The sequence below is a fragment of the Ursus americanus genome, chromosome 13 (assembly GCF_024610735.1).
Source record: "Ursus americanus isolate L20-20 chromosome 13, mUrsAme1.1.p, whole genome shotgun sequence".
In the NCBI taxonomy this organism is placed as follows: domain Eukaryota; kingdom Metazoa; phylum Chordata; class Mammalia; order Carnivora; family Ursidae; genus Ursus; species Ursus americanus.
This window is the reverse complement of record NC_142139.1, coordinates 46,565,586-46,577,332: the sequence shown is the minus strand read 5'-3', so window position 1 is coordinate 46,577,332 and position 11,747 is coordinate 46,565,586. Positions and strand designations below refer to the sequence as shown.

The following is an 11,747-nucleotide window of genomic DNA, read 5'->3' as shown; positions in this document are numbered from 1 at the left end:
CCTAAAAAATTGAGAACAGGTGACCAATATTCCCAAAGAATCATAAAAATTCAAAACATTCTAAAGAAAAAAGACTTTCAAGAAGAGTTGACTGAATACCCTAAGACGGGATCAAACAACTGAATGTATTTAAAATCACTTGGTTTGCATTCCATTCTTTAATCGATCTCTGAGAATCTTGGTATCATCTCCATATTTCAAGCTTCCTTCTTGCAACTAACTTCTCAACAATTTTCAGTTATTTATTGTGGCTTTCAGGAAAGCAATAAAAATGGTTTTAGACTTCTGTGTGTAGTGACAGAAAAAAAAAAAAGGCTTAATTGGTCCAGCTGCGTCTTCTTGTTTTTCTAAATATAAAATAATAAGTTAATCTGTATTGAATGTAGAATCCACCAAAATGTGATAAACTAATGGTTCTTTATCTTTCTTGACAGTAATTTTTCAGAAATCTCTATCATTTTTGTAAATTTACCATAATCAGAAAACTTCCTTCTGTGAAAATCAGTCATCAGGAATTTTTTTAAAGCCTAATGAACGTATGTGACATAACCTTAAAACATTTGACATCAGTATTTTAAGGACTTCCAACCACATATTTCAACCTAAAAGCTCCTGTTTTATATTCTGAAGTTAAATAATTTTTTTGAATTCTTTATCATTTGGGAAATGATCTCACCTCTTAAAAATAAGTATTAGTTACCGTTGTAAACACATTTCTTTGACAATGTTTTCAGGAGCAAACGGATAGGTATTTCCAAGGCGGCATCCTTCTGTGTATTGAATGCGGGGGGCGGGGGGGGGGGATTGTAAGGCGTCCCCTCCCCCCTACTTTTCTCCCCCGTAGCCCAGTGGCTGTAGTTCACGTCTGCGTGGCTCGGTGCCAACAGAAATGCCTATGGAAAGGAAAGCCTGTTCTCCACAGAGAGCTGACTGCTTTGTGAAAGATGAGAAGACAAAGCCTAATACAGTGAGACTTCTTTAGAACATTTTCCAGGGAACTGAACATTTTGAATGTTCTACGTGGGAAAACATGCGCTGGGAGAGCAGTACAATGACGCACTTCACTGCACTTCCACTTGCCAAACATTCCAGTGCACCCTGCGCAGGAGGCGAATAAACTGGCTTAAACAGGAGATGGTCAGAAGCTCACGAACGCTTTCCTCCCGCCCCCTCTGTGGTTACACAAAACGGTCAAAACAGAGGCCAGGTCTGTTCTCAAATACCACGTGCTGGAGGAGGTAGAAGAATCTCCTATGGGTCCTTGACTGGCTCAGGTGGCTTAGAGAAGGGCAAAACAGTAGCTTTATAGACGACAGAAATCACTTGGAGAAGGAACAGACATCTCCGAGTGGAAGTAAGCACACCCGCGTGGTAAGGATCATCGTCTCTCAATGTTGGGAATTGGGGCCCTTCCACCTTTACTCTTTGTGCTTTTCTCTATTAAGTGCTATTCCATTAAGTGCTAACATATCATGGTTCTCATGTTTGAAAACCCGTCTTCTTGTACATTTCAATTTATTTCAAATCATTACAGAAACTCACAAAATTGAGGACAAAATCACAGAACACCAGAGAGCTGGGCTGGCCATACCGTGCTTTGAGCAGCCTGCTGAAGGATCTGGTTCCAGCCTAGCTTTTTTTTTTTTTTTTTTTTTTTTTTTTTCCTGAAGAGCTGGTTAGGTGGGTGCAGGAAGTTCTACTTACTGGGTTTGTCAGTTATCTAGAAGCATCGTGGTATTTTTTAGATTACCAAGAATCTGTTGTAATGTGACTTTGTGACACAGCAGATAAAAAGATCAAGATAGATCACTGCTGGAGACTGTGTTTCCTAAGAATGGATGATAAGCATTAGCAGATAAAAGAAAATGTAATCAATCAAGTAATGGAACAAGGCAGGAATGAGAGGAATGTTTTTCAATTTAAAATCTAGTGTAAATTTTGCCCTTAACAAAATCAGAGAAACTGTAAAGAAGCAGAGGGAATTCTTAAATACACAGTTAAGGAAGAAAAGTAATGCTTAAGTAGATGCGTAAATGGTTTCAGACATGAATATATGTATGTATGTATGTATGTATGTATGTATGTATAGGGGTTTCCCTTTCCTGTTAGGATTAAGTAATTTTTTAGAGTAAATGTATTCAGGAGTGGATTAGTTTGTCAATAACAACCACCTATTTTTTGTAGCTCCGTAAAAAATAATCTTTAAAAATGCACACGAATAGATGTTTGTTTTAGAAAAACGTGAATAATATTTTTTAACTCTTCTGAATGCTAGTGGTCTAATAGAACTGATAGAGTCATGGTCACTAATGGGGAGTGTTCCAAAAGGCCTCAGAAAATACAGTAATGAAAGAATGAGACAACCAAGTATCAAAGTCTGAAAACTTCCAACTTTCTATCCCACCAACCCCACCCTTCCCACAGCTGCCCCCCAGGGATATGTCAATCTCCCAGCACTTGAGGGACAGTGTTAGGAGTCAGTGTTGCTGTTCAAGAGGCTGAAGTAGATTTAGAAACAATAAAAGTTCTATAGTTATCATCCCCGCTCTTAAAATACCCCCAGCCACACTGCCACTGAGGATTTCTCATTGGCTACCTGTGGCAAAAACCCTCTAAATGGTCTCCAATGATCCCTGGTCTCCAACACCTCCTGCTATTCGTGCTCTTGTGTAATGTCCTACCCTTCAGAATGGACTGGTTTAGTGACTTGTTTCTAGCAAGTAGAACATGGGATGTCGTGTACTAGATTCCAATAGAATGTGCCAAAGGTGATGGGATGTCATGTGCTAGATTAGGTTACAGAACGGCTGTTGCTTCTGTGTTGGGTGCGCTCTCTCACTTGCTCTCTCTGAAGAAAGCCAGCTGCCATGCTGTGAGCTGCCTATGGAGAAGCACACAACACAGCACACCCGCCCTCGAGGAATAGGACCCTGGCAACAACCGTGTGAGTGAGTTTGGAATCAGCTCTTCTCCCACTGAGTCTCCACAGAAGACCTCAGCCTCAGATGACACTTGGACCACAACCTCATGAGAGACCTTGCGCCAGAGGCACCAAGCTAAGCAACACCCAGATTCCTGACCCACAGAACCTGTGAGAAAATAAATATCTGTTTTTTTAAGCCACGCAGTTCTGGAGTGATTTGTTATGCAGCAACAGATAACTAATACACCTTTTGGTCCGGTGGCACCCTTCCATCTTCTTCAGTCCCCCTTCTCATTTCCTGCACTGTGCCCCATCTCTCTCATGGCCATTCCCCACACCGCATTCCTTTAACCCAAGAGAAACTCTAGGGCTAGCTGCTGTAACAACAATTTTCAGCTTATATTAAGAAACTGTGAGTCATCCAAAATACATAATGTATCTATGATTTCATCAACTTAAAAATATTCTAGCTCTGAAAAAAAAACCATATTCTAGCTTTGGTACATTTTATAAAGTTGAGATTAAAATCTTTGATGATTAAATACTCCATTCCCTGATTATTTAAACTTTTGATAGTAATAAAACAAATTATTTTCAGGTATTTTAGTTATTTGGGGGCTACCATTTGATTTGGATTGTTGCTAGATATTAGTGTGAGTTGTCCATTCCTAAAATCTCTGTTTCTCAGCCTTCTGGGCTCAGCTGTTATTTCAATACCTCAAATAAAATGTTCTGTGTCACCCCTTTCCCTCACAGTATAGACATTCCTCTCTCTTCCAGGATTTTGGAGGGTACCCTGAAGGCTCTTATTCCCATTAGTGTCCATTGTCTCTGGAATTACTCCCCTCCCCCAATGGTCTGCTGGCCTCTGCAGCCGAGTTTTGTTCTACGATGGGCCCTGCCCTACTTTCTTCAACTCCCCTGAGATGCCACCAACACAGGACTGCTGAATGAAAGCACAGAAAAGCACAGATAACAAACAACTTAAAATTAAAATTCAATGTTTCCTGAAATTAGACTTCCCCAGTTTCTTGGATCACTGCCACGTGGAGAAGTCCCGACTGTCCTCCTCGGGGTCTTCTGTGCCCCTCCCTCAGTGACCCCCTTAGTCTACCAAACCTTCTCTTCCATCTTGCTATTTTTCCTCCAGTTTAAGAGGCCCCATATCTACTCCCCACCAGAACCTTAATTTTCCTTAATACAAAGCATTTTAACTTGGTTTTGTTTACACTTCCGCCATTTAGGTTGAGTGACAGCGAGGAATGGGGAGGGGTCTCACCTTCTACCACAAAAGAGGCCCTAGGCCCATTCATGTGCTTTTCTCTAGAGGTGGTTACCCTCTCCTCAGCTCACACTGTTCCTAGCCATTTAAAATAATATTTCTAAATGTTACATTAGCGTTTAATAAAAAGATGTTAAAAAATTCTAATAAAAGAAGTGGAGTTTTTTCTTAAGACTAGACCAAACACCCATACTATAAACTTGTGTATAATCCACGTGAAGTAAAATGTAACAGCCATTTTTGTATGATTTTTATGTTTGTAGCGATGAGGCCCTATTTGAGGATCATATCTGAATGCTTATTGTATGGCATGGCCAATGATTGGCAAATATTAAGGAACTATAGCTCATATCAATATCAAAAGTCTGACATTGATATGAAACCTTACAATGTACAACTACTATAAATTATGCCTAACCTCAGGAAGCTAGATGAAGATACACAGAACTCCAGACCTTGGTTCTGAGAAGGAGTTTTAGAAAAACTTACAGAAGAACACATATCATTGGAGATGACATTTAATTGCTTATTCTCCCCATAAGTGTAAATATTTACAGTCTGTCATAAAAATACATTTCCTTAGAAAGCGTTGGTTCCTGGATGCTCACGGGGGAAACCTGCCCTCACTGACTCCCTCCTGGTTGCTAATTGTATCCAGTGTTTTCAAAGGGAGGTGGGAGTTTCTAGGGAAAATAACTTGAAGCACGTCTGGTGAACTGAATGACCGATAGGAAAAAAGGGAGTTGGGTAGAGGGAGGGTGCTGATGGAAGAAATGTTTCACAGGGAGATTTTTCCAGGCAGGAGAGAGAATTAATCCAAGCAAAGACTAGGTATGGCATAATACATTGGATTCAACCAAAGACCTGACGGAGTAGAGGAGCTTCCAAATCAAAACTACCTACCCTGACCCCATGCAGTGAGTGGTACACTCATTAAATAATCAAAAGAGCTGTCACCTAAAACTGGGTTGTCCTTTGGAACTCAAGACAATCTGTTGGTGGCCCCTAAGAGAGCAACTCATAGAGGAAGGGACTTGTTTCCCTTCCTGTCTCGTCAAGAAGTCTGAGTCAGAGTGACGGCACAGAGAATGGAATGGGAGCCCGGAGCCCAGTGGCAATTGGGTGAGCTGGGGAACGGAGATCAGCAGAAGTTCACTTTGGCCAGTGGAGAGGCTTATGCAAAATGTGGTTGAGTCACGGTCAAGTTAAAGCTTAAAGCAGAGACTACAGAAGGTTGGATGGGCATTTAGGGACTTCAGAGATGTGTGCTGGTTGAGGGAGAAGAGGAGAAATTCCAAAGGGGATTGATATTCTGTGGTTATAAAGGGAAGAGGGTTATTAAGCTAGGAAAATTTGGGCTTGAAAGTTACTATCACCTCATTTGTATTCACAGGCTGGGGAGCTGTAATAGCCTAGAGAGAATAGTTTCTACTTATGATCACTTTTTCATATGGGAGAATTTCCGTCATATTAAAAGTACCATTTTGACAGGTATGATTGTAGAAGATCAAATCTAGATTCCAGTTACGATACCCCCCCCCAAATTAGCCAGATTTGGGAATTCACCTTCTCTGTCATGAATGTACAATAAGACAAAACTTTGACACTAAACCCTCTGAAGCTCACCGACCTCATTAATAAATCATGAATAACAATTCTGTATCATAACATTATTGTGCAGATAATGAGAAAACTTGAGGGGGGAGTGTTTAGCACTGTGTCAGGCACATGGTAAGTGTCCGATTATATTTGTTCATTCCTGAGTGAAGAAGATTTTGCAAGAAAATTAAACTGGTAGCCAAAGAACACATAAAACATTAGAGGAAACTCTAAGAGCTGTTGCTATCCATGGTTCCACGCATGCGAGAAAGATGACAGTCTTTTATAAGGTAGAGTAGGAAGAAAAGCAGCCTGGACCAAGGATCAGCAGGGTGGGTTTTTGTCTTGGCTCTGCTTCCAGCGCCCCCTGCATGCTTGGTTAGTTCCTTAGCTAACCTCCCCCAGGATCAGACTGGTGGAGGGAAGCATGAGGGGCTCCGTCTCTGTAATGGCTAAGGTCATTTTTAACAAAAACAATACACATATTTGTAAGATATGACCATTATTGTTGCTAAAACACTGGCTTTAATAATTTTTGTTTTTTAATGTCTTGTACCGCAATTAGGGGATAGCAATGATAATGTTTATGGTTTTAATTTTTAAAAACTGTATTTTTATGGAAAAATCTTAAGTGTGCCATCATCCCCAGTTAAATTAACAACTGTGGGAAGTTGGATTGATTAGACAGACAGGAAATAACACTACCATACTCCTGGTGCTAACATCTGAATTATAGCTAAATGAGTAAGAGGAAGAATACAGCCACTTTCATAGCTGGTCTTGCAACCCCACATATTTAAAAAAAAAAGGTTATTATGGTCACAGTTTAAATATGTATTAGTGGTGTGTATTTCCTAAGAGGAGAATGGGGGAGTGGCCAAGGTGAAGGGTAGGGTGATGAGACTAACATTACGAGTATTTACTGAGTACATACTATGTGACAAGTACTGTGACAAATATTTTACATACTTTATCTCCTTTGCCCTTTGAGGTAGGCACAATCATTCTCACTTTACAGAAAATCAGCTTGCCAATGTTAGGAAGAGTTGTTGGGACTGGAAGCCAAGTCTATGACTTTATTCTATGTGTTTTCTAGATTATTGCCTACAAACAGGAATATAGGGCAGGAAACAAAAATATCTGGAGCTTAAAAGTATAAGGAAAGAGATACCTGGGTGGCTCAGTCAGTTAAGCGTCTGCTTACGGCTCAGGTCATGATCCCAGAGTCCTGGGATCGAGTCCTACATTGGGCTCCTTGCTCAGTGGGGAACCTGCTTCTCCCTCTCCCTCTGCCTGTTGCTCCCCCTGCTCATTCTCATTCTCTCTCTCTCTGACAAATAAATAAAATCTTTAAAATATATATACATAAGGAAAATTTCACTGGTACAGGGGTGGCAAAGCTCCCCAGTTTCTGAAGTGTGCTTAGAAATAGGATATTTGTGGGGCGCCTGGGTGGCTCAGTCATTAAGCGTCTGCCTTCGGCTCGGGGCGTGATCCCAGGGTCCTGGGATCGAGCCCCACATTGGGCTCCTCCATTGGGATCCTGCTTCTTCCTCTCCCACTCTCCCTGCCTGTGTTCCCTCTATCGCTGGCTGTCTCTCTCTCCGTCAAATAAATAAATTATTTTTTAAAAAAAGAAATAGGATATTTGAATATTATTATGTAATTTTAGTAAATTCTGACGTATATTCACCTGGAAATTCATACCACTGCTGTATTATAACAATTTCTGGTCTGTTTCGCTTTTGTGTCATTAAAATGTAAAGCTCAATGCCTCCCCAAATGTTAGAACAAGATACTTTTGCAGAGCCCCTGCGATGGCTTTGGCGGTTGTGCTGTTGAAGTGGTTACTCTGACCGTAGCTGTTAAACTAGCGAATCAGGACAATAGCCAACTTGTGCCGAGCAGCAAACCCTGTTTCATCAGAAGAGGCTGCTCCTGATTCATCAACAATAGGGATTTTCTCTAATAGAAATGCATCTGGTGGCCTCAGGAGATCCTCTTTAATCCCTTAAAATGAGTTCAAGAGCTGTCACAACATTTCATGACAATCTGGGCTCCATTTTAACTGTCCCGTTAGCCAATTGTATAGCAGATACAAAACCACACCTGGTTAATACTTTATTTATTGGCCTTGGTTTTCTATCTCCCCTATTTTCCCTGTTTTATTTTATTGTACTACTACCACTCGGTCAAGCTGGAAAACTGGGGTCACCCTGACTCCTCATAACATCTACTCAACACATTCCCGAATGTGTACCTTCTCCATTCCTTCACCTCCGCCTTAGCTCTCTGCTTTCCTGGACCAATTCAACAGCTACCAGTTCGGGCCCCCTGTCGCCAGGCTTTTCTGCTCAAGCTCGTGGTCCACACAATCAAGCATCTTCTATTTAAGCCCATGCCTGACCAGTCTCCACCCATTAAAAACGCATCACAGTCCTCGCTGTCCACGGAGTAGTCCAAGCTCCTAGCAGAGCAGGCAGGGCCTCTCCAGTGCTATCTCCCATCTCCCCATCTCATTAGCACTGAACTTGAATCTTGGCTCTTTGTCCCCTCTCAGCCTTTTGCTCAAGCTATTCCCTTTGTCCAAAGGTCCTCTCTGCCCACCCCATCCGCCAGCCCCTCATTCCTTACCTAGATCCTCGCCATTCTTGGAGACACAGGTCAGATGTCACTTCCTCAGGGGAACCCGGTCTCACCACACTGTGAGCCCTCCAGCTCTGTCCTAGGCCTTGGCGGGTGATCCTCTGCTCCCTTGCATTAGTATACTAATTTCTTCATAAAAGTGAAAATACTCTCAGGATTTCTTTCGGTTAGTGAAAACAGGTACTAATGTAGGTCTTTTGTGAAAGCAGCCATGAACTAACGTGAACTTTCGGAAAGCAGGAAAGACTCTCACTTTACGCCATTTCGGATTACAGAAGGTGTCACAGGAGTGCTCTGCCTTTGGGTAGTGAGGAAAACCTGGATTCGTTACACCAATTACTGTAATCATCACTGACCTTTCTACATTTGATTGTAACTCTCTGTTGATGGGTCTGTTGCCCTCCTTCAGAATGTTAGCTCATGCTTTTAAAAGTAGGATAGAAAAAGGTAATGGCCAGAGAGTAAAATACACAAGAGAAATGACCAGAGGGTCATAGAAAATAATGCAAATGGTTCTTAAACCTATAAAAAGATGCTCGATCTTGGTAATAATAAGAGAAATGTCAATTACTATGTTACCATTACTTATCTATCGTAAATCCCAAAGTTGGACAACACACTCTGCAGGTGAGGCTGTGTGGAACTAGGCATTCTCACACATGGCTGGTTGGAATATAATTGGTACAGTCATTATGGGGGAACATTTGGCATATCAAATAAATGTATATATGCTTTTACCCTTTGGTCCAGCATTCATACTTCTAAGAATATACCCCAAATGTGTACTGCAAAATACATAATGTAAGTACAGAACTATACTCTGTAGCACTTTCTGTAACAACAAAATGTTGGAAATAGCCCATTTTAACCATTAATAGAGTACTGGTTGGATAAATTATGGAAAATCTATACAATCGAGTATTTTGAAGCTGTACAAAAATGAGAAATATATTTATATAATGCTATAAAGTAATCGCTAGATGCATTAAGTGAAAAAAGCAAGGTGGAAAACGTGTTCAGTTTGTTACTGTTTTTTTTTTTTTTAAGATTTTATTTATTTATTTGACAAAGATAGAGACAGCCAGCGAGAAAGGGAACACAAGCAGGGGGAGTGGGAGAGGAAGAAGCAGGCTCATAGCAGAGGAGCCTGATGTGGGGCTCGATCCCATAACGCCGGGATCACACCCTGAGCCGAAGGCAGACGATTAACCGCTATACCACCCAGGCGCCCCTTGTTACTGTTTTTCTGAGAAAGGGGAAGATATAAGGATATATTTACTTATAGTTTTTAAAAGTGCAAGGAAAAGGAAATAACAAGATGGAGATGACAAGAATAAAAGCTAGACTTTTCTAAATATTTCTTATTTTAAGGATTTTACTTTGGAACCATGTAAATATTTTACTTAATTGTAAAATAACTTTCAACCTCCCCCCCGCCAATTAAAAAGAAATGAACCTAAATGTGTATTGAGGTGGTGGAATAATCTCAAATAGAAGAACTGGTTTTTCTCCTCTATTTTCCCTTCCCTGCAGCCCTCTGCCATCAGAATTGTTGACCCTGAGCCCGCGACAGATGTAAAGTTTGCAACAGTTTCTAAGGCAGAGGGGAAGCCTGCGTTTCCCATGATGGGTTAATGGGAGGTCCTCGGCTCAACGCCAAGATCTCCTTTATTTTCTGCTTATTTTATTAAAGAATTACTTTTCCCCATTTGGTTTCCTCCTTCCTTTCTCTTCCCAGCACTATGAAAATCACAAGTGACATAGCCAAATGGGCAGGTTCCTATCTCCTGGCTAGGCAGGATCATGACCTGAGCCAAAAGCTTAAATAACTGAGCCACCCAGGCACCCCAAATAGGGAATTTTCTGAGAGAAGGTTTCAGCTAGGGATAGAGAGCCCTTGACCATAATAACCAGAATTAGGTAACTTCAGAAAGAGCAGAAAAGCTTCTGAAACTGCAGAGGGCAGTTCCTTTATGGACAGAAACAGTGCAGTGCAGGTCGGGATCAAAGACAATAACACCAAAGTTCAGTAGCAAAACCAAGACTGACTCTAGTTGCCCACGCAGGGGAAATAGAATCAGTTTCTGATTGCAAGGGTTGAGGGGTTAAAATAAGCGGCCATGTTTGTGCCCATATTGCTCTCTGGTCCTCACACATAGGATTCTCCGGAAGGTGTGGGGCAAGATGGTTATTTGGTATCTACACCTGTGAAAAGGAAGAGGCAGAGGGAGAAAATGAACTGTGATGAGGGCTCAAGAAAACCTTGGCGCATCAGGCAAAAAACTTGTCCTGTGGCAGACAGGACTTACACTCCCACCTGGCTTAGTTACTTGACACAGGCTGCCCTGGAAAGGGCTCGACCTCCAACAGAAGAGGCAGGTGTGCAGCTAAAGCCTACCGTGAAGGAGCTGACAGCTGGAGGCTGTGTGCTGACTGCATTTCCTGCAGTGAGGAGGCAAGCCCTCCCTTGAAGGGGAACTGGGGGTTGTATCTCTCTGCCCACCATGCTGCCGCACCTCTCCATAGTCAATACTGCTTTTATTTTAATTTCTTTCAACAAACAAAAGGTATTACCTTTTCATATATTTGGTGTTGAATTTGAAATTACCATTACAGTTTCTATTCCACGGATTAACAGGTGGTCAATATTATGTTTCTGGGAAGGCTGAAATTATCTGGGAAGGCTGAAATCATCTCCCTCAGAAACATTTATTAAATATCTATTGCATGGAAGTCTCTGGAAATCAAAAAGATGAATAAAGACGCTTTTCCCATGAACTCTTGGGAATTAGGTTCTAGTGGGGTGGCAGACAACTAAATAGACAATTAAAACGAATGGTAAGAGTTTAAAAGATAGGTATAAACAATATGCTATAGAAGTGTAAGGGTCACGAAGGAGAAAAACTCAGCTATGTCTGCAGGCATCCTCCTGGAGGAGGAGATGTGGGCTCTGGCCCTGAGATGACAAGAAATATTTGCATAAGAACATTATAGGAAGAGTGAATTGCATGTGTAAAGGCTGAGAAGAATAAAAGAGCATCACAAATTATGGAAACCATAAATAAATTGATATGACCAGGGCACATATTGTAAGTATTGGAATTGGAGCTGGGAAGATATACAGATATGGATACAGATACAATTATTCATTCATTAATAAAATTGTATATTGTATTTTATCTAGCCAGGGTTTCTCAAATGCATTGAATCATGATTTGTGGTTTTTGCTTGTTGTTTTTTGTTTGTTTACAATAACACCCCTCTGCAGAACATTCTCTGGGAAATGTTGAAAGAAGT

The 11,747-nt window shown here is 41.2% G+C and overlaps 1 long non-coding RNA gene across 1 annotated transcript; it reads left to right on the top strand.

Moving 5' to 3' along the window:
* The first annotated feature begins 1,143 nt into the window (after positions 1 to 1,143).
* Positions 1,144 to 3,119, top strand: LOC148109087 (uncharacterized). The gene is made up of 2 exons (XR_015726437.1): positions 1,144 to 1,371; positions 2,855 to 3,119. It is a non-coding gene; the product is annotated as an uncharacterized LOC148109087 (long non-coding RNA).
* Positions 3,120 to 11,747: the final 8,628 nt, after the last annotated feature.